General features: G+C 39.9%; 1 protein-coding gene and 1 long non-coding RNA gene across 12 annotated transcripts in view; both read left to right on the forward strand.

Annotated features, from left to right (window-relative positions):
- HECW1 (HECT, C2 and WW domain containing E3 ubiquitin protein ligase 1) overlaps positions 1–23,163 on the forward strand; it is a 268,810-nt gene that overhangs the window by 96,042 nt on the left and 149,605 nt on the right. The window lies entirely within an intron of this gene.
- Positions 3–20,160, forward strand: LOC310895437. Its single transcript, XR_014580688.1, has 2 exons — positions 3–18,421; positions 18,510–20,160. It is a non-coding gene; the product is annotated as an uncharacterized lncRNA (long non-coding RNA).

The following is a 23,163-nucleotide window of genomic DNA, read 5'->3' on the forward strand; positions in this document are numbered from 1 at the left end:
GTATTTTTTCAATTTTACTACAGTACAGTTCAACCATTGCAGAAAGATTATTGAACTGCTTAGGTTGTTCCTATGATATTCTAATGCCCAATATATCCTTTAGGAAAGGCCAAAAATGTTACCATAACTTTGAATGTGTTAAGAGGAACTGAAATGCTCTGTGGAGTAGAAGAACATAGCTTCTACAAGCAAATAAATTTTGTGGCTATTGACTTACATTATATATATATATATTTAATACAGCTATAAATAAGTATTTAATCAATTTGCTCTTATTTATACTGTGTCATTAGCAGTGAGCTGCAATGACTTTAATAAAATGTTAAGAAGAAGAATAATTCGGGGGCGTAATCTCACTCCAGGAGGATTCACACCGACTTTTAATTGGAAAACCTCTGGTGGGTCCATCAGATTTGGATAGATTCAGAAATTAAAAAGGGGTCTAGTTCTGGTAATCATCTAGATTGATGTAACTGCACTTTATTATACTTCTATCAAAATACACTGATTTCAAATGAATTGTTCCTCATTGTATTCATGTATTATGCAGGATGTCTGATGCAATGCAGTGTAACCCTTTTCCACCCCTCAATCCTCCCTTAGCGACCAAAATATATAGACACTGAGTTCACTTCTGCAAAGTACTATGTACCCTGTACAGTAATTTAACAACACTTCCAGACTTTGTCATTCCACATCCCTGATCAAAGTGAACCTGACCATTGGAGTTCTTCCTCTTTTAAAGTTACCATGTGCTAGTATGAATGGAATTTGTGGTCTCTAAGTTCCCCAAAGAAAACATGCGCTTTTCTTTGGAGAAGAGAAATAGCGTACTCAAAAGACTGGACTGAGATTTATAGAGAATATCCGTAGTAAAAGAGCTACATTTATCTTTAAGAAGGAGTTAAGTGTGAAGAAGTCTGTCAAGCAACAATTTCACTTTTTCAATTGTAATTAATGTTTTTGGTGATCTACACCAGTCTGCTGGGCAAAATTTAGAAGTCATGTAGAGGCATATATAAATTGCATGACAGGTGTATCTCTTTACAGCTGTCTGAATTTGAGGGCAATCAAGGGAATCTTTGATATGACCTAAATTCTAAAGGAGTTAGAAAGGATATGAATTATACTTGATTAGATTCATCTCTGTCTTTGACCTCAAGCATCTGGTATTAGCAAGGATGCTATGTGCAGACATTTTACAGAAATTCAATCCTAGAAACAGGTTCTCGCTTCTCAGTATGAAGCTATTGCTGATGATCTGCAATTCCTAGTGTTAAGTTAAATTGAGAATATTGTTCTAAAGAATTGAAGGGAACTGCTGAATTGTCTACAAGATCCACAGGATATGATAAGGCTGTTTACATCATTTATTTAAAAAAAATACATTGATGGGAAATTGTTTAATATACAAGAACATTGATTTTAGTTATCCCGTTTTTGGAACAGAAATGCATTATAGGATCTAACCTTTAAAGCAAGATTCTAATTTGCAGCTGCTGCTTTGAGCTTCAGTTACCAATCTGTGAGACTGATCACACTTTCTTTTAACTGTTGAAGAAGTCTGAGGAGGAGCAGAACAGGGTTTTGAAAATGCCATAGTATCTCAGTTTATTGACAAAAGGTGTGAGTGAAACTGGGCTGCTGGAAGCTTTCTTCCCTAATCCACAGCAGAGGAGAAAGAGGCAATGTGAGAAAGCCTCTTCAGGTGGGCCATATTTCATTAAGAGCTCAACTATGCAATGAATTATGGCAGCTTAATAAGTTGCTCCTGTTAGCTGAGACATAGTAGCTGTTGTTAATTGATTGCATGTACATTCTTCACTTGCCCTAATGTGAGAAAATGCAGCTTAGCATAGCCATTCCTCACTGACACTTAAAACTAAGTCATACTACACTGTAGTTGGGCAGCTCACGCTTGACGAGTTTTCCTCTTGGTAATTTGTTATGCTGCCATCATTAAGCTTTGAATCTCAGCCCTGAGATTGTGTACCAGTGCACTCATCGAGGACAAATTATTGCCCTGTCCAAAATTAAAACAGGAGAAAATGAAGTAGGCAGTAATAAATAATAGCACACGTAGATAACCTTAGAGCTGCTTGACTATTGAAGTGGGAAGTTAAAGCAGTGAAAAATGTTGATGCATGTAAACCATATTTATGTAAAGGCATATTAGAGGGTTCCTGCTCATTGTTGAGAATTTTACAGAAAATTACACAGCTTTGTAGTTGATTAAACATTATGTTAAAAACTGCAGTGCCTTCATATACTTCATGTATTTTCTATCCAAAGGCACCTGCGTAGACCACCTTCTTTCAGACTTTTTGTATTTTGGACAGAGATTGCATCTGCATGTTTGCAGAGTACGTGGATGTTGTAACATTTGCAGGAATCAGAAATCAGTGGTCATTAAAATCAATCTCAGAAATATATTTTCTTTTTCTGAGAGAGCCTAGAGGACAGGACAAGGTTATGTTTAGTGGTAATGCAGTATAAGGATTGCTATGTTGGACAAAAGTTAACTTGACGTGGTGTCCTGTCTCCAAAAATGGCCAGTGGTGGAGACCTGGGGAAGTGTATAAAGATAAGCAAGTGCTAGTGACTCTCCTAGCTGGAGTGTTCTTTCTGTTAATCTGTTGCTAAGGCAATTCCTGAGCTAGGTAGTCTTTTTATTTACTAGTGGTCAAGACATGTAGTAGGTAACGAAGACACGGCAATTCATTTTCAAGGTGTCCACGTTTTTCTTCTATGCATTGTGTTACACTTCCCTTAAGTGGATATTGATGGAGTTTTACTAAGTATATCATTAGTTCTCTGTAAAACAGAGAACTAAAACAGAACTCTCACTTGCAAAGGTAACCCTTCAGTTCTGTGTTTACTTTTGCCAGTAAATATCTGCACTTTGGTATCTGCTCACCACGTATGAGTCAATGTTGGCAGTTAACCTTTTCTGAAGCAGTATGTAGATGATAAAGGTATACACCACAGTGTTTGGCCCATCGTAGCTGGCAGGAGCCACAATAAAGGGGAAATCATAATGTGGCCAAATGAAGAATCAGTCCTACATATGGAATTTAAACTCCTACATAGAGAATTTAAAGTCCCCAAGACCTTAAGACAGACTGGCTTGGTAGCTATTCTTGAAATGTAGAAGAGTTTAACATTTTCAGTAGTGTCACTTTGTGAGGTAAAATAGACTTGTTAGCAGGGAACCATGGGGATCATCCTGTCCAGTAGCCTCAGAAGTTGAGTTTTTTCTTTTGCCAACAGGTGGGAACTTCAGTACTTCCTATCATGTGTTTTTCAACCTTGCTCAAGAAAATTACCATTCAAGTTGCCAGCCACTTGAAGTAAAGAACTTAAAAGACATTTTTGAATGTATGGGTTTTTTTTATTATTTATTTATTGAAGAGCTATATGAGTGAACTTGAAAATCACAGGTATTCAAGGTTGGCTGATTTCCAACTGTGAAATTCCCAGTAATATGAAAAAAAAAAAAGTTTTATTAGTGGAGTCAAGTAAATACAGACTCATTTTCTACATTTTGAATCTGTAGGCATATATCATGTGTTTGAAAGCGTTTTGTTCAAAATCCTTAATGTTCCCCAATAGAGATAGTATTTCTTTCCTTTATTCATGAAAATTAATAAGAAAATGAAATATGGCATTCTAACTGTGTAACCTGCAGTCATTATAAATAAAACCAGTATTTAGATACTTAACAGAAAACTAACATCTAATCATTGCAGATACTCAATAGTGTGTATGCAGTGATCTAGGATCTGGAATAGCAGTAAGTAAAGGCAAAAATTGCTGGAAGGTATTTTCTTCATGGTGGTAGATTATCACAACAGAAATCTTCTATCACACTTAATTGTAATGACCATTACAGGCAAAAACCATTGACCTGGAGGACCACGGTAGATGGAAATTGTGCACATGCTGTCACTATGGGCAAAGCGACTAGCAATATTGTGAGAGATCTGTAGACACGTGTCAGGCGTGGAGGACACAAAGAAACACATGGGAAGAAATTGAAACCATTTTTTGTGTAAACTGCACTGCTTGTGCTTGTATAAAGCTGAAATTCTGCAATTTCAGATGCTTCTCAGCTGCTTAAGCTGTACTTTCACAATTGCTCAGTGTGTTGCCCGATCTGATACATTCATGGTTACTTGTTCAGGTATATTTAAAATCTCACTAGGCTGGGGAAATCATTCTTGTGTGGTGGGTCCATAACAATGCCAAATAGCTTTCTCTTTTTATTATGTGTTTCTATGTTTTAGGGGCAGTTAGGTAAAGGTGTTGCTTTCAAATTTGCTGATAGCATGGTTTAAGACCACCTAGGGAGCCCTCACTTTTCAGAACAAAGATAATTTCTTGAAATATACCCATACAGCCTTTTCAGATACCGTAGCCACTTAAAATTTGTGTTTGTTTTGTAGTGATCTAGGTTTTCACCTTGGAAAGTACTAATATCTTTCCCAGAGAGGCATATGCCTTTCCACTTTGCATATCACAAAATTGCAATATAATGTTGCCAGACAGATATGTAATTGGTGTGAGCCAGAGAGGGAATTGCTTCCAAATTACAGTATGAATGCAAGCAGAACAGAACTCATCTCCTATTAATACTCAGCAAACAAAAAGCCTTAACAGCTGCAGAGGCAATGTCGTACTGTGGCCAGTTTTGCATTTCTGCAGAAGTCTAGCAATTTTTTTTTTTTGACAGCCAGCGATAAACAGTAACCATCCCCTGTAAACATGAAATGGTTGGGGTCTGGGGAGAGGAAGGAGGAGGGAAGAAAGCCTGCATGCCACTAGGGTTGTGTACTTTGTGTTAAGGCTTGGAGGGCACTGCAGTGAAAGGACCAGCCAATAATGGGTTTTCCAGGAAAGCAAACATGCTCTACTTCATTGGAATTTCTGGCACGCTTTTTTGGCTTCTACAGCAATACAAAGAGAGAGTGCAAGAAACCATTTCACTGAGGTACGATGCAGCGTCTTCCTGTAAGCATGGTATCAAACCATCATATCCTTAAAATGATGAGAAAAGTTTTGACACAAGTCAGAATTGCACTGAAGACAGTCAAATACCGGGGACCTCTGTTAATCTACTAGTCTTCTGTACATTGTTTTACTGTGTGGCAACTGAGAAAACGATTTCCAAGTGTGGAAACTTATGCAGCAATTGGTTGTTTAAATTTGTTACTCTTGTTGCTGCATTTTTATCAAAGCCAATAGCAAAGACAGATGATAGGCCTTGCAAAGAGCAGAAAATACAGTTAGTTATTCCTGTTGACCTTGAGAACCAGTAGGGACATAATGGTAAAAAGACCATGCAACTAAACAAATCAGAGGTCTGAGAGATCCTGGTACACCTGCAGGTAAAAGGTAGCAAAGGAAAAATAATGTCCTGTGTCACTGTCAATATACACCATGTATGTGTGCATGTATGGAATACAAACAGAAAGATGAACCAGAACTGATGTGTAACCAGCCCTTCCATCTGGGGCTTCCTCTAGAAAATCTGTTTAACATTGCTTTAGGCAGACCTAAGGCCACTTTTAAAGCACAAAGAACTGAAGGATGTAGTAGCCTCAAAGGTTTCCAAACAAATGAGACACAGTCATAGCAACAAAAGTTTTAATGAAACCAGAATCGTTGAAAATTATTCCTTTTTCTGGACAGGCTGTTGACCAGTCCAGCCCTCTAAAATAATTTCCTGTCTTCATTTTCATTGCCCCGGCGTCTCTCAAATCACGTACACTTCCCTGCTGAAAGTGTGAAGGAAGAAAATGTAGATAAGGCCATTGGAAGTCCATCCTGCTGTGCCTTTGAGCAAATCAGAACATGCGGCATGACTTCAACTTTCAGGAACCCACAGATGGTGGAACTGGAAAACTATTTAGCAGAACAATGTCAGAGGAAAACAAACCAAACCCAAAACAAAACAACAACAACAAAAACCAGATATGAAGCAACAAAAGAGGCTTGTGTCCAAAAAGGCACATTTACTGCTTGCATCTCTCCCTGCCACTCGTACTAGTCTTATTGGTGCCTTTTGGTTGTCTTCTACCTTACACACGCATAGCACTTCAGCTTTGTGCCAGGCTTAGCTTCGGGACAGGAGAACAGTCTGATCCTGTTTCCCAGTTCAGAGCTGTCGTGGTTACTTAAGAACCCTTTCCTTTGGATCCTTTTCTGAACCTTTAATCTTTGCCATCATTTCATTTTCTGTTGTTTTTTGCCTTACAAAGTCTTTCTGTGCCAGGACTGTAGCTAGCAGCCTGCCGTGAACGAAAACAGGTCAATCCACACAAGACTTCAGACAGCGATTTCTCGGCTTCCTGCATGACTGAACTGTGGTAGCTTAACTGTGAGACGTGTCTGCAAATCAGAGTTTTCTTCATCTTTCTCTCTCTTTGCCAAACTTATTTTGTCTCTTGGATATGTTTTGTTTTTATTTTGGAGACCAGTGCTGTTTGTTTATTTGTTCCCACACAGGGAAGTGGACGCTTTGTGTTGCAGCACGTGTGCTTGGTGACTCCATGCTGGGACAGCCTGGCTGGTCCTCATGCTGCCTGCTCTCTGCTTTGCATGGCATTGCTGAAAGAAATTACAAAATATTTACGTGCACAAAGCTCAGACTGATGTGAGAGCTTGGATATGCTGGTAATAGGAATTTTGGAAAGTTCTTTCAAGGTGAACTGGAAAGCTTTAAATGAGAAGTAATGCTTGATCCCAGGCATGCTGAAGGTAAAGCAAGTCTGTCTTCACTGAGCTGTAGTTTCCAGCCACAGAGACCACAGCTTTCTGTCTTAGCCACTTAACCCTAAACAAGCATGGCCATTGTATCAGTGCATCAGAGACTGAACATCTTGTAGTTCTCGAGGCAACGGTGAAGAACAGCAGTAACATTTAACCAAAGTTTTAGTGCTAATTGCACTGAACCTTGGAGCATTTGGGACTTGGTCCAACTTGGACCAACAGATCTAGTCTCATTTGTTAACTTTCAGATTTGTATTATTTTTGTTGTTGTTGCTTTTGTGTGTGGTTTTTTGTTTTTGTTTGTTTGTTTGTTTAATATGGTAATGTCTGGTGTCTTCTGTGCACAGCAGATCTTCTTTCTTTTCTATATACTAAGCCATTTCCTCTCCTAAAGAGCTAAGACCATTTTTTGAAGGTACTATGTTCAATGCTAATGTTTGATAGCTAGGTTTGAAAGCTGAGATTGGGAAGATAGACTGAAAGTTGAGGGATGGAAACAGAAGCACAGAGTGAAGGAAGTGACTTGTACTGCATGGGTTACAACCGCAGATAAGACTTCAGTTTCCTTGCTCCCTGCATAGTGTCTCATCTGGTATTTTAGGCTGTCTGTAGTCTGTTTGCAGTCTGCACTATTGGGAATTAGTTAAAAGTTGTACTCTGAAAATAAACGTGCCATACTGCACAGTGCATTTCTCTTCTTTTTGTTCTTTAAGAAACAGAGCTTCTGAAAGCTCTTCTGCTGTAAAGAGTGCAGAGGCTTTCTGCAGGACTATTATGTCTTTATCAAAGTTGCACACTCAGGCTTATGCCTGAGAAAAGGTGGTGCTGAAAGAATCAGGATTTTTCCACTCTTTTCTGTTTCATATTTTTTAAGCCAGCTATGGATATTCTGGTTCTGCTTGTTTTCTTTCCCAGATGTTGTCAGGTTGAGCGACAGCAGTAGCTTCCTTCACAGTCCACCACCCCAGGTCTTGCCTGACTGACCCTCTACCTACAACAAAGATTTGTCAAGTTGCTTCACTCACTAAACATAAGACTGACACAGCAGGTTTCAGCCTTGTTATTCCCTTGCAGCTTGTCTTGTCTCATAAGTAGGCAGAAGGATGCTGTCATCTCGGAGCTGCCAGGTGACCCCATGTTCTGGACACACAGACAGTAAGGTCCACCACCAGCTCAACCTGGCACGTTGTCACCCAGACTGGAAGAACAGTGCAGACTGGTGAGGATGACTGAATCCCAGCTGCAAGCTAATGCAAAGTGTTACCTGTGGCACCAGATGTGCCTCCTGCTGTGAGGTTCAATGCCACATGATTTCAGACCTTGGGTAGAAGGTCATTGACAACAAGGGGGGAAAAGTACAGCCCTTTCCTGTTCTCTTCTCCTTCATTTATCCCAGTGTTTTCTTCATCCCTGTTATGTTTTTTGTTTTTTGTTTTTGTTTTTTTTTTTTGCCTGCACACATCTGCTCAGCCCCTAACTTGACTACCTTTCTTAACTTGGGGGATTTGTGAGGGCACTAAGAAGATTGTGACTGTTTGGGAGGACTGGTCTTTTTTCAGGCTCATGTGATCCTAAGGTAAGGGGAAAGTTGTCAGAGTTCACTCTTTGTAAACAGGAGCTCGTCTTACTCCGAGCTTGTTGTTTAGCACCCTTTAAAAGAAACAGGTAAGGATGGGAGGGCAGCTGGTAGTGCTGGCACTGTGAAGAGATTGAAAAGAGGCTATGCACTCCTTACAACAGTTCCCACTGGAAGCTGTCAGGAGCTGGGAATGCCCTGGCGTTTCCATGCCCCTGTGTTAAAATTTGTGGGCAGCTGTAAGCTCTGATCAGATCTACTGCACTACCTCTGCTCAGATCCCACTGAGGATACTGGGTAGGGCCTATATCCTTAAGCACTCGTGGAGCTGTTTCTTGGTTATGCGGTTGTTCTCCAGAATAGAATAATTTAAGAGGAAGCCATCAAACCACTCAGGACCTGGCATTACATCACAGGAAATAGTACATGCTCATTTGGGGTCTTCAGCAGTCTAACTGTAGGTGCCAAATTTTGAAAATAGTGGTTCACATCCATGTTTGTTTTGCTCTTCAAATCACATAAAGCACATCAGCGATATGCTCAGGCACATTGTACTTGCTTTAGATTCAGAACTCCTGTGTGTGTAATGCATTATCTCTTTTCACTTTGGTGTCATTCAGGGATGTACTTGAGGAGATGAAGAGAGAGTCTTGAAATCCAGTAGTGTGGCTAGTAGCTGTATTGTTCTCATCCATTGTCTGAAAAATGCATGAACAGACACTGCTTTGATTCTTTGAACTTTGCATGTTAGTATTCTGCACAATGGGTGCTGAAGTCATATAATTATTTTAATGGATCAGTATAACTTAGATAATGTTTTGTGATTGATAATCTTTCTGCTGCTGACAGCAAGAGATTACAATGTCATCTCTAATTCATGAATCAGTCTTAGCCACTGTGAAATACTACTGGCAGGTCTCTTTTGGATGATGCTGTCTAGGGAGTTGTTAGAATTGCCCTGGAAGATGGATTCCCTCTCTCTTGCATAGGGACCCTATGCTCTTGCCTTGAATATTTCTACTGGACGCATTTCTGAAGCTGCTACAAGCCAATAAATCCCCACTGAGATCAAAAAGAACTGCTTGCATTTGGCACCTGTGTGCCATCAGGCCCAGCCCATTTTGTGTGCAAGCATGTACAGAGAGCCCAGGTGCAGATTTTGGCACAAGTGGTTTTATCTTTGTAGAAAAACAAAAACGAGATTCATGTGGAAGATGAAGACAGTGGAAATGGGGAGCAACTGTGACTGGAAGGGTTATCAGCACATGAATGAAAAGGTCAGATTTACTCCAATAGAGTGCTGAGATGCCAAGCCTTGTTTCAGAAATTTTCTTACTAGTTACAATAAATAAATAAACAGACAAACACACACTGTATCCATGTTTTTAAAATTAAGGATGTAAGTTCAGTTCATGTATGCAAAATATTTCAGGAGACGAGGAGTCTGTCTTGTAAGGTCTCAGGTGCCATTGAACTTGAACATTCTTGATTTTGGAGGGCATAAGGACCCCAAAGGTGGGAAACTAAGTATAAAGGGTGAGCTGCATCAAGAGCTTGCCTGAGAGAGCAAACTCAGCAGGCTGCTTATTAACGGAGTCCATGTCTAGTTTAAGGGTCTGAAAAAATAGATCAGTGTCAGTAATTTACCGTTTACAATTTTGGAGGATTTTATGGATTTTTTGGTAATCCTGTTAAATTTTGCTCTGAAAGTAATTCATCAAAACAGATCTTGGAGTGTGTGTATTAAAGACAACATTTTTCTTGGTTTATGGAAGCAGTGAACCTTCTTCCCATCTGCTGCAAGGCTCTTTTATACCTTTCGGCTGTGGTAAAGCATCTGAAGGGCTCTTTTTAAATGTCTGATGTGGCACAGGAAAATCTCAGTATAAAGGGGGATAAATCCCTTCACGTAATACAGAAATTTGGTTGTAGCCCTGCTATGTCGTTGTCCAGTTTGGGCCAGCCACTGAGTCCCGTATGACTTGTAGTGGTTATGGCAACATTCATCCAATGTATTTGACCTTCCATGAGGCTTTTACCTGCTTCAAAAAGCAGAATTATCCCTGTGGTGTACTGCTGTAGTAACTCATCAGGTTTATAAAAAAGAGCATAAATGATGCAGAGAGCCTTTTGATATTTCCCTTTTCTTTATAACTAGTTAGTAAATCTAGCCCTGTCATTGTCTTAGTCCTGGTCCAGGGTTTCCTGCTATGGGACTCCTAGATGTCAAGAGCACTTTCTCTATCCAGAATAGACTTATTCAGAGAGCAGGAGGTTAGCAAGGATAAATTAATATCTCCCTGCAGGGTCTGAACACTTTTGCGCAGTAGAACCGTCTTTCTGCAATGTCTTTAATATTGGTAATAGGATCTTGAGAGCCTCAGAAGAATTGGGTTTTATACTTCCAAGCTATTCTCTAACCCTTTCAATACTTCATATGTTCACCTTACCCCATTAATAACAGGTGTAATTTCCTCCCATATCTCAGTGCTAATAGTTTTTATATTAAAAATAACTTGAAATAGATACTTTTGCTGTAATTGTTTCTTAATTAAATCTCCATAATGATGCTTTTTTTTTGTCCTTCCCCTTTCATTAAATTATCTATGCTGATTTCATTATGCATTCTCTCTTTAAAAGATGTTCTGCCGATGGACTTTTTTCAAGCCTCCTTTATCAAAAGAAGCTGCTACAGTGAGACCTTTAAGGGTAGGCAGCAGCATTTATTCCAGACCCTTCTCCCTGGTGGTGGGGCCTGTGCATCTGCCAGGTACTTGTTCACCTCTGAGATGGTAGGAAGCAGAGGCGAAGGGAGGTGATGTGTTTACTTACCTGGGATGAGCTGTCATGGCTCACTTGCAGCTCTAGACTCGTCCCTGAGAATAAGAGCTACAGGTCTGATGCCTTCTCATCATCCACTCAGGGAACATTTTAAGGAAGCTTTATGTGATCAGATTGCATGTACTGATTATCTTGATTCCTTTTACTGACTTCTTTAAGAAAGCTGTGAATGCAATCATAGGATAACCTTGGGAGGAAGGCAGCTCTGGGGGTTCAACTCTCTGCTCAAAGCAAGTCCAGTTAGAGCACGTTGCTCAAGACCATATCCCAGTGAAATTTTGAATAAATTCAAGGAAGGTCTCTAAGTTTTATTGACTTGTTCTTTTTGCATGGTTGGGGTGCTTTACAAGTTCAATAATGATTGCCATCCTTTGGAAAAAGAAAAAATAATGAGAAATAACTTTAAAAAATACCGGGGGAAATAATAATTATAAATAAAACACATGATATCACCTATAGAGTTTAAAAATAAAAGTCATTTATTTGCATCATGAGAAACAAAATAGATTTTGGTTATGAAGCAAAGTGCTGCTGTGTTACAAGCATGAGGTGAAGCTGGGGATAGAAATAAGATGGGGGACACACGTATCAGAGTTTAAGCTGTGGATATTGTAACTTGCCAGCAATGTTCCCCCAAAAAGAGACTTCTGAATGGCAGAAGTAGAAAATGTGGAAAGTGCAAACACAAAGAGAAAAAACACTCTGTGTAAAAGTATAATCTTTTTGTGGTAGATGAACACTGGGGACTTTTCCCAGGCAGCTCATGGTAATGGCTCTCGTTTCCTGAGGGTCCGCCTAAACTCAGCAGGCAGAACAGTTGGAGAAGTTGCTTTTGTGAAATGAAGGTCTCACATGCATCTATTTCTCCTTCCTCTGGCTTCAAAATTCAATCTGCATGCAGAAAAGTATCTTAATGATGCAGTTGTCCAGCACAGGCCTCACAGGTTTACATTATATGACTGCATTTCTGCTTCTCCTTCTCTGTTCCCATAGAATAAGTCTACAGGTGGGAACACATCAGGATGCATCAGGGCCTTGTAGAGATGTCAGAGTCTCAGTTTGTCTCCCTACTAACTTGCTGTTTGTCCAAGATACTGAACAGCACTTCCTGGGAGTGACATCACTTCGTAACCTGAATTACTCCAGAGATAGCTGGAACCAACACAAGCTGATGCATGATGACCCCCTTGGATTGTCAGGCAGCATTTGAACAGCAGTTACCACACCAAAACATAATATGCCTACAACGTGTTAGATTGTCCTGTCCGTTTAATTGCTACAAAGATTTAAGGATGAACGAATATTTCCTCAGAACAGAATACAAATGCATTGTTAAGATTTTGTTTTGCAGCAAGGAATTTTCCGTAGCTGCTCTTGTATAGTAGCTAAAATTGATTTCTTACCTCTTAACCTCTACGTTAACCTAGAGAGCTCTAAAAGGTGCATTTTCCTGTTCCTGTTGATAAAGGTGTTTGCCCAAGGTGAAATGGGCCAGCCCTCTTCACTTACAAAACACTGATTACTTTTTTTCTTTTTATCGTGGCATTTCATGGGCATGTAGAGAGATGGGACTTTTTCTTTTAGTTTGCCTAGGATTTCTTGATTTACATATATAAATATGTGATACTCTGTAATTAGCACAATTCTGGATTCAGGCTCTGTTCAGGGACAACCACAGCAGAATCACCAGTGCTATTTAAGGCATTGCTATCCCTCTTTTGTCTGCGCTGCCTCTCTGCTAGAAGCAGTCTTTCACCACCACATCCTTTTGGAGGGACCATTTGATTTCTTGTTATCACCTGCAGCAATCAGGGTAGTTTAGGTTATCTTCAGGTGCAATTTCTAAAATCCTCTGCCTGTTACCAGGCTAGCTAATGTAAGCAAATGTTTGGGGCTGAATAGGCTCACATCACCTAGAGACTTCAGGTGTGTGGGGCTCAGGTGTGGGCTTGCACTCAACTGAAAGCCAAAAAGTGTTTTTGCTGATCACGTTCTAGAGCAGAGGGAATCTTCATGTGGGCTCAAACTACTTTTTTTTCTGTTTGAATTTCACTCTAACTTTTGAGGGAAAGCAAATCAAACTTGCCAAAAGAAAGCTGAGTCACAGCTGTGTTGATTTCCCTGACCAAAGAGGAGGTGGCAGTCAAGCAGATCAACCAGGTTTATCATGATCTCTACCTTACAAAGGCAAAGGATAAACAGGCAGAGTCAATACAAAATAAAAGCTTACTATAAAGCTTTATTTGGGAAACTTAGGCCAATTTTCAGCCTTCTTACAAAAGATTGATAGAAAGTTTCATTACTGTTTGTGAAATCTTCCTTTTACTCAGTCAATATCAGAGCAGAGCCCTTCCAACTCATGTCCTGCACTGTACATATTTTACTATGCTGTCAGTGGCAGTTGTGTCTGGCAAGGGCATGAAGATTAAGCTAGTGTTGATTACAGAGTGAAGAGTGTCTTTTGAGGGCTGTGAGCAGCCTCTGGAAGGGGCTTCCAGTTGTCCTCTGGAACATCTCTTTCAAAGCAGCCAATCTTTAGTTGTATCAAAACACCTCGCTAGGCTCAAAACAGGGAGAAGTGTGACAGTGCATAGCGTAATGATTGACGTCTGTATCTTTCAGTGGGGTTTGAACAAACTTACATCATGTTGCAATTGGAACAGGCTTAAGAAGGGCATAAATTAGATGGGAGAAGGCACTTGTCCTTGCAGAGCAGCTCTCTGGACAGCAGGATCTGAAGTGCTCCACTATTTAGGGACTGAAATTCCTTCTCTACTGCAGTCGAGAGAGCTAGCTGTTAATTTAGACAGGATAAGGACCTCACCCCAAAGTGTCAGAATTTGCAGTTTTTATATTATTAACTCTGCCCCTGGTATATATTCACTGATAAGCATGAAAATTTGATATAATTCCCTTTTTCTCTTTGCACTTTTACAACAAGGAAAAATAACCAAATAAATTGTTTCTGGGACAAGATTTTCTATGGTGGTTTAAAGCCAGTGCGCGGGTGCTTTGTAACTGAGCTGTGAAACCCTGAAAACTGGGTTAATAATGAACCTTCTGACACAGCTTTAACAGTAGCACTGCTACCAGGCACCTCTGTAATTACTGCTTCTCTACAAAGTCTGCTGAGCTTCTATGATAGATTAAAAAATCTCATATTGTGCTTTTTTTGTTAGAAAATGACTTAGTAGAAACCTTTTAAATGTATATAATATGTGCAAAGATAAAATTCCTGCTTTTGAACTAGCCCATTTAGGTTTTGTGCAGTTTGGAAAATAGAGTCAGGGTTTGCTTTAGCAGATCTATTTCTTTTTTGCAAATTTTATAAATTTGTTGCATTTGAGATGCAATGAAATGCTAAATAATATCTCTATGACATACACAAACGATTTAGCTGACCTATGCATATTATGTGCTGTGGAGTATAAACCCAGTTGGTAGTGCATTTAGTGGATTTTTTTCTTTACCTAGATATTTTCAAACAGAAATAGCACAGGAGCTTTAGAAATATTTTAGAGAAGGGCAGCAGGACTGAGTGACGTGGAGATGTGAAAGGAACAGATTACAGCTCAGGGGACTATTTCTTTTGGAAGGAAAATAAGAGGAGGTAGGTGTGGTCTTCAGCTACTGAAATCATTCAGAGTTTTTCTGTTGGCTTTAACAAGAGATGAATCAGGCTTTTAGCAGATGGTATGCAAGAGTCATATAATTCAGATCCTAGAATATGTTTAAAAGGATAAGTTAACGAAAAAAATAAGCAGTTTTTTTTTTTTTCTTCCCACGGACCAAAAATTTAGTCCTTCAAAACACTTGCATTTTGTAAGCTGCAGCTTGTCAAGGCTGACAAAGATTCCTGTACACTGGCAGCTGACTCAAGTAGTATCTGCCAGCCCTCTTCATGGTAGGTATGTTCTACAAGGTAACAAGAAGGTTGAAAAATGAACGAGCAAAACTATAAAGCAACAATATTGGAAATACGTTTACCTATTCCTTAGTTTTAGTGTGGCAGCCAGCAGTTGGATGTCAGCAGCAGCATTGTTTGAGCAAACTATGTACATACGCTTTCTCTGACACACCAGCTTGACACTGCTCAAATGCACATCTTATGCTGGCCTTTTGCTAGCAGGTAAATCTGTGTATCCTCAGAGCCTATTTGAGACTTTGGGTCTGGAATATACATCTGCAAGTAAAGGACCTATTTTTGAAACACGGTAGGCTACGTATGTCGTGTGTGTGAACAAATACAGATCCATTAGTTGGAGGTGATGTCTGCTCACAGCAGCTGAGAGTTCAAGTGTTTGATTTTCAGACTAAAATTCCCGGAAGTAGTACAGGAAAAAAGCATGAAAACCAATCTATTGCAAACTCATCCTGGAATCGTTCTCTCTCCTTTTAGAACTGAAAAGTTCAAGTCAGTAGGACAGCTTGTTCCTCTCCTGTGGTCTCAGAACTTTATTCCTGACTCTCTTCAATGCCCTTTCTCTTTCTGCTTTCAACACTGCTAAAAAAAGACATGCTTAATGGTGGTGGTTAATAAGAAAAATTACTTAAAAAAAAAAAAAAACACAAAAAAACATACTGTATTTTTTATAGATTCTTTTTGACCTGGTGAGTGAACTGAAACATGTTACCTGCAAATTCATTTGTATGACTTGGGCAGTGCGAGTTGTATTTTAAAATATTCAAGCTACAGAGTTGTGATGATTGGATGGGCGGTGGCACAGGCACATGTTTGAGCATCTCAACAAATGGAATTGGTTCCAAGAGGCTACATGCAGCTTCTAAAAGCAGGGAACAATTCCCCTGAGACTGGTGAAACCCAAACAGAAGGTCTAAAGGAACCGTTTGGTTAATGAATCTGCAGTACGTTATGTATTTGTGCCTGTTATTGTTATAATTGCATTAATTTTAAATGACTGTTTGCATGCTAAAAGAGCTGTCCTCCCGCAGAGATAGCCCTTTCCCTCCCAGCGCTCTCCATGTGTGTGCCAGGCCATCGGCACCTCCAGCCAGCCAGTTAGACCAGTTAACTTTCAGGCTCACTCCTTTGTGGCTGCTGGACTGAATGCTGTGCTCTCTCAGTGGGATTCCCAATGCAGGGAGTGACAGGGTTACAGCCTGGGAATTTCTGAAGTACAAAGCTAGCTGTGATTTAAGAGAAAATAGGTGTAGGGCACATCTGAACAAATGCTTTGAAAGAAATTCGTAATGTACTTTTCAATTTCAGTGTGACCCAGCTGATTGCAGCTTAAGTAATAAGTAGAGCTAAATCCTGTGATGACCTGCTCAGTCCAATCCCTTCAGGTCAGTACAGAAGCATGCCTGTAGTGCCTTACCTCTATAGGGGCAGATTCACCAGCCTCAATATTTACCTGCTGGGAATTTAACTGCTACTGAACTACTATGCTATCCGGTGCTAATAAGCTTTGCTAGGGTCTGTACTGAATGTCTTCTTGAGCGCTGTTTTACAGAAGAGAACTCTTTTCTCCTGTGGCCAAAGAACAACCCCATGATTATGAAAACCAGTTTATGAAAGGACTTGAAACACTCACATGTTTCTCTTCTTTGGATTGGAGGAAGCATCATCTTATGGAGGAGTAAATTAAGTCAGGAAAGAGTGAAACTACTTGTATAGCAAGTCAGTGGCAGAGGTTCAAAGAGAACCCAGCTTTCCTGACATCAGAGCTTCTCATCCTACGCACCTAATGCTCGGTGTGTTTGTGCTAGAGACAGCAAAGCAGCGACGCAGGTTCTGCAGGACTCCTGAGGTCTCCTGCCTCACTCCAGGCTCAGTAAGCAGACATCCATATGCCACGCTGCAAGGAAGTGCTACAGCATTTTCCTGTTTTAATATTGTTGCATATAGACTAGCAAAGGTTTAGAATCTTTCTTGGGGCCATAGGAGGTATGAATGCAAGCGTCATGATTAGGATTAAGTGCCATATTTTCTTGTATACAACTGTATACAATTCTCAGGGGGAAACATACACAATATACACTTCACTAAAAACTAGCAATAACAGATGTTACAAATGTGCAGTTGATTCAAAGCAAATCTACTCCAGAATCATCCTCTCTGCTGATTCTTCCTTTTTCAGATGCCCTTTGTCTCTGCTTTTGGGTTTTTGTTTAGGTTCTCTGCAAGCTTGTTTCTAAAAAAGTGTTTTAAAAATAGTCTGGGTTATCTGCAGTCTGGACTGTATAGTTATCCCACTGTGTGTTGTCACATAACATCTGTTAGATCTTGCTCAGGCTATTGAGAATTTGCATTAGGGTTTCCTTTCCATGGTGCAGCAAACTCCATGGGAGTTGAGCATGCTGGGGTTTCAGACCTGAGCCTTTACTGTAAAAAAAAATAAAACAATGTTTCCTGTCTGTCACCTGCTTGTGTGACTGCAGCAATTTCAGCTTCGATAGGCTTGAGCAAGCTGGGAGTTGCTGTTGTCAGGACAGCAGCTCTGAAGGCTTGCAAATGTCAGCTGCGGCCAATGAAGCGCACATCTATGACTTGCACTGTGGGTCCGAGCATTAAGGTGCAAAAAGCCAGAGAAAATGCAACAGCCACCTGGTGGGCATCTTCAGGTGACTGATATACTGGTGTCTGTATAGTATTTTTTTTAATCAACAGGAACTAACAGTAAAGAACTTTTTTTTTCTTTTTTTTTTTTTCTTTTTTTTTTTTTCTTTTTTTTTTTTTACATTCCCCCAGTGTACATCTTGATATATTTTGCTAGGGAATAAACCTTTCTAATTCCATAGCACCTCATCCAGGCTGCATACAATTCTCTGTCCCCTTGTGTGTTTAAATGTAGTATTTCCATTCCTTGCTACTCCAGCATATGTTACAAGATAATAAGTTTCACCTGCACAAACGCAGTATCTGGTTCATAGTAATTTTTTTCTCACAGTTACAGTTATTTATTGCACCTGAAAGCTCCTTGCTCTCATCCAATGCTCTCATCATTAGGTTCACTGGTCTTTTTTATGGTCAGGATATTTTATCTTGCCTCTCGACTTAATCTAATCCATTTGCAGCCCCCTTCTTTTTACTGGTTTCAAGTAAGATACTTTGAAATTACTGGGTTTTAAAGAGTCGTGTTTCATTTGGTAATTACTGCAATTTTCTTCCCTAATTACTGCGTTGCAAATAAATGGTGAACAGAAGTTAATACTTTAAAAAAGAAAAAAAATACAGTTGTCACAATAGGAAATTGCAGAGGGAGCTCCAAGGTGAGAAGTAATAACAGGTATATTGTGTTTTTCTTAGCAGCTTTTTGATCTTTCTTGATAGCTTATGCTTTGTCTTATAAATTCCCAGGGAAATTAACAATAGGCACCATAGCAGCGGTGGCTAATCAAACTGCCCTTGTGAATAAGAGTTTTCTGAATGGGTGAGCAGACACATATAGGGCCATCGCAAGCCAGAAGAAATCCATCGCTGTTGAGTGGCTCAACCAAATGGAGCAAGTTACATGCTTTCTACTTCTGCAATCAGAATTTTAACGTGAATCGCAGAAGTCAAAGTGTGCTTCCCGTAGAAGATTACTTTATGGGCAAGCTTCACAAGAGCAGTAGTGTTTGATGGGTCTGTCCTCATCTTTGTAAAGAGAGCAGAGAATCTTAGTACTATGTTCCAGCATCCCATATGATTGTGAATCCAGCTACAATCAAAAGAAGATGACACAATTTGACATAATCTCTGTAGGCAGAACTGCCTGTGAATTGCTTGCCTGAGAAGGAGTTTCACATGCTGAGTCCTGTAGGGCCAAGATCACTGCTTATGCATGGCCTTATACTGTGCACAGTCTGTATCCAATCTACAATAGTAAGCACATATTGGCATTGTTAATGGCAGGCAAATATATAAAAATGTACCTAGAGTACAGTCACAGTTCCTAGAAAAGGAATTGGATGTGCTGCCTTCCCTTCCCTGTCAAATAGAGACCTGAGCAGTGCTAAGGAAGTGATTTCGAGACTGGCAGTGTTCAGGCCATAGTCAGACAGTATGTGAGCTGGTATTGAAATAGAAACCGTGATAAAGAGGATGATTGACATGTGCGAAGTTAGAATGCCAAGGGCATTTCTCTTCGAGATGTTTTGTATGCTATCAGCATCTGAGATCCTCTGATCTGTGGGGACTGTACAGTTCAGAGAAAGAAAGGACCTACAAAAGGTCTGTGTGTCGAGTAGACAACTGGGATCTTCTTTGTGCCCCCTGGGCTTTGAAGTTATTTTTCTTTGACCAGTCCTCACTGGAAGAAGTAAGCCTACCTGAGCATGCATATGACAAGCTCCCATCCCGGTTGAGCTTAGCAGCAGTACATGGGAGAGGAATCTGGGCAGCATTGTTTTAAAAGGCTAAGGCCAAGCCTTTATCCATTGTATCCAGATGCCACACTGCATTTACAAAGGCATCACACTGATGGGGTTTCACCAGCCAGTGGTGTGGCTTATGAGTCTTTGTGAGCGCCAAAGGGTTTGAACACACTTTCTCTGCCTGTGATTTCTCGGCAAAGAGGAGGAAGATAGGTCCTGCTGCTCTAAAACAAAGCATTTGTAAGACTAAGGAAGAAGAGAGAGACAAGCTCTGCCTCAGTAGTGTAGCTGACATGCAGCTTTTATTCAAGGCTCATGGTTCTGAGGGGGCAAACCCAATTAATTATAAGAGCTCTGGATGTCTAAACAAGAGAACAGCTCTCTGTTGTGAAGACACAGAAGTGTGTTTTGCTCTGTTTAATTAATGCTTAAGGACCTTCACAGGTAAGTCTTTAGTGTACTGAGAAAAGACCTCAAACAGTGCTGATTTTTCAGAATAACAACTATGGGGAGCTTCGTCATTTGGTAATTACATTGCAAGGCTATTTACCTCATACTTGTATTTAATAATGTAACAAGTGTTAAGTGATAGAATTAGATATTGTTTGCTGCTGTTCAGGTTGGAAAGAAGTAAAAAAAAAAAAAAAAGAAAAGTTATGTGGAAAGGAATAAAATGTTTGCAAGGTGGCTAGAGGAGTCCAGGATCCAGTGTGTGCTGAAGATCTCAATATCTGCAGCACCATTATCGTGCTAAAACTGCCTCTTGTGCTCAGTAGAGTTGCAGCGCCAAATCCAGGTGCAACTGTCCTTGTTTCCACCTTATACTGTTAGGTGCCTTGCAAATAAAACCAAATAATCCTGAGGCAAAAGGAGAGGAGCTGGCCATTCATCGGGTTGCTCCCTTGTAACGTTTTCCTTGCCTTTAATTCCAGTGCCTGGATTTCTGACCTTCATTTTGGTCTTCCAGATTTTGCAAATAATTCTCTTCCAAATTCTATGAAAATAGTTCTGCTTTGTGGTAGAGCCAGGAAAGCCACAAATGTGAATTGTAACACTTGCAATCACGTTCTTGGTAAGTGTAATGTATTACTAGTTGTCTAAGAGAGTACCTCAACATCTCTTCTTCTTCTTTGTGCATGGGGCCGGTAATGAGTTTGGAGCTACTAGAACAATGGTGAGCTCTTTAATCTCAAGTAGCATTTTGCTGTTTTCTTCTGCTTGTATTAGGGCATTCATACTGTGACAGCAGTGAACAGTCTTTGTTGTATGATAACACGATATGTAATTCTCTTAATCGCTCAATGTGAGCTCTTAAATGTGATGATTAGAAGTAGCAGCAACAAACAGTAACATGCTTAGCGTAGTGGATAAATGATAGCATTTGACTACTGAGAAGCTTCTTCTGCAAGCATTTTGATTTTTCATTCAGCTGTCTTCTCAAACTGACCATTTCTTGCTTCATTTTCGTGGAAATACTATGCTAAAAATATCTTTAGATGTGCAAGGAATGTGTGCATACTGATTCTGAAGTCACCTGAAGTTCTGATATTAAAATAAGACAAGCAGCTCTTACTATGCTGTGAGTAACAGCGCTACATTTCTGAAGGCTTTGCTTTTACATCCAAGTGCAAAAGATACTTGCTCGGTAATGCTCTCATTTTGTTGTGAGGGGGACAGGCTGACTCAAGGGAATGTTACTCTGTTTCTAACATGAAATTCAGTTATGCTTATCAGATGTAATCAAAGATAGCTCAAGAAGTGTTGTCACAAGTGTGTTAAACAACCTCTAATGTAAATAAAAATATGAATCCTCCCTAATTTAGCTGGGTTTGGAGTTGCGAGGTGGCCCTTCTCATGCTGTCTTCTCCCTTCACAAATCAGGCATGGGGTAAAGTTGGGGATTACACCTCCCTAAATACTAATCATTGATCATAAGGATGATGCAATTTTCTGTTTTTATAAATTGGCAGCAATTCCTGGTCCACCCAAGCCTTGAGATCAAGGGGAATAAAAAGTTGTTGTGATGTAGAGGGCTGTGTTTGAGGCACTTGGCTTCCTAAGGCTACTTCTGCAATTCATAAATTACCTCTTGCTCATGGCTGTGCCTGAAGGCATAATGCAGTCATTTAATTAAGGCCTTAAAGTACTGTTGCACTGATAAAAGCAAGGAGTTGATGGTTCACAGGCTTCTGCTCCAGGAGACAATTAACAGGCAGACATAACACCTGGAAGCCTGAGAGGCATCATTGTGACAGGGATAGTCAAGAGGAACTTGCTTCTTCTGGGACAACTCGGTGGCTGTAAATAGGACTAGGGAAAGGAGAGGGGTCCCCAGCTCTGCACGTTCTTGTCCTTTCATGGATCTTTCATCCGACTTGTAGTTCTGAGTTTATACCTTTCTCTTTTGTCCCTGAATCACTTTTACAGTACCTCTGCAAAGTTCAGTGGTGTCCATGTTTCTGTTGGTTTATTTTTTTCTATCCGTTTATATAATATATTAATATATATATTAGTGCCTAATTGCACTCTCATCTACCATTTCTATAATTCAGGTTCTCTTCAGGAACATTGTCAGTGACTCTAATGTACCTGAGGGGACACTTCTTTTCTAATGTAGTGAAACATGGCTTTCTGCATGTGTACGTGGAAGGACTGGTCTAAAAGTTACTGCTTTTTTTCTTTATTTTTTTTCAGAGAGCTAGTGTTGCATGCCTTTACATGACATTTTTGAAAGCTTGTTGCTGTATAAGTTTAGAACCCTCATATTAATCCAATTGAGTGGTTGAGGAAAAATTGAATCACTCAGACAGGAGAAATAGTAGAGAGGTTATTTGAGCATAATGTGCCAAACTGTAAAAAATAGAATTGTGTAGATGTAGAAATACTTTCTACACGAATCAATTTTGCTAAAGAACCATCAAGAGTTAATTGTAACCAAGGTGACAAGGAGTTTTAAAAGAGAAGTCTTATTTTAAAACTTAATCTGATATAACTATTGCATTTCAGATGTTATTTTATGTCATCTTTGTCATACATAGATATGTATTTGATTTCACCTGCAATGTTGTTTGTCATGCAACGCGCATGAGTACTTTAACATCAGACTTTAGATATGGTTCCCAGTTACTATGGCCTCAGCTACCACACAGGTAAAAATGCTTTGCAAGTTTTTCTCAAATACATTGCTCACTTGCTAATAGTGATGGTGAACAACTCACTGTTAAGCTGATTTACATGAACACGTTACATGCCTGTAGGCTCCAGGATTTCGTTAAAGTCTCAGTTTTAGTGCAGCCCTTACAATTTGTTTTTTTGCAAATGTCTCTCTGAAACCCCTTTTCTCTCCCCTGATGGAAGACAGGTAAGTTGTTACAGTCCGCCCCCAGCTCTCACTCGCTCAGGTTGGTGCCTATCAGTCCTTTCCTTATACCAGTCCGTAAAAGACAGAGCAGATAGATAGCACTGCTGGGCTTAACTGTAAGTGAATGCATAAAATTCTTGCCTGTTCTGGGCTAGATCCTGCTGTCTTTATAAATACAGAGTAAATAGTTTGTTGGTTTCGATGGGATGGGAGATGACAGAGATGACTCAGTGCCAGGAATGGTAAGGCTGAGTCCTTTTTTTTCTTTTATTTTTCTCCCCATCTCACATTTCTG

The sequence above is a fragment of the Anser anser genome, assembly GCF_964211835.1.
Source record: "Anser anser genome assembly, chromosome: 2".
In the NCBI taxonomy this organism is placed as follows: domain Eukaryota; kingdom Metazoa; phylum Chordata; class Aves; order Anseriformes; family Anatidae; genus Anser; species Anser anser.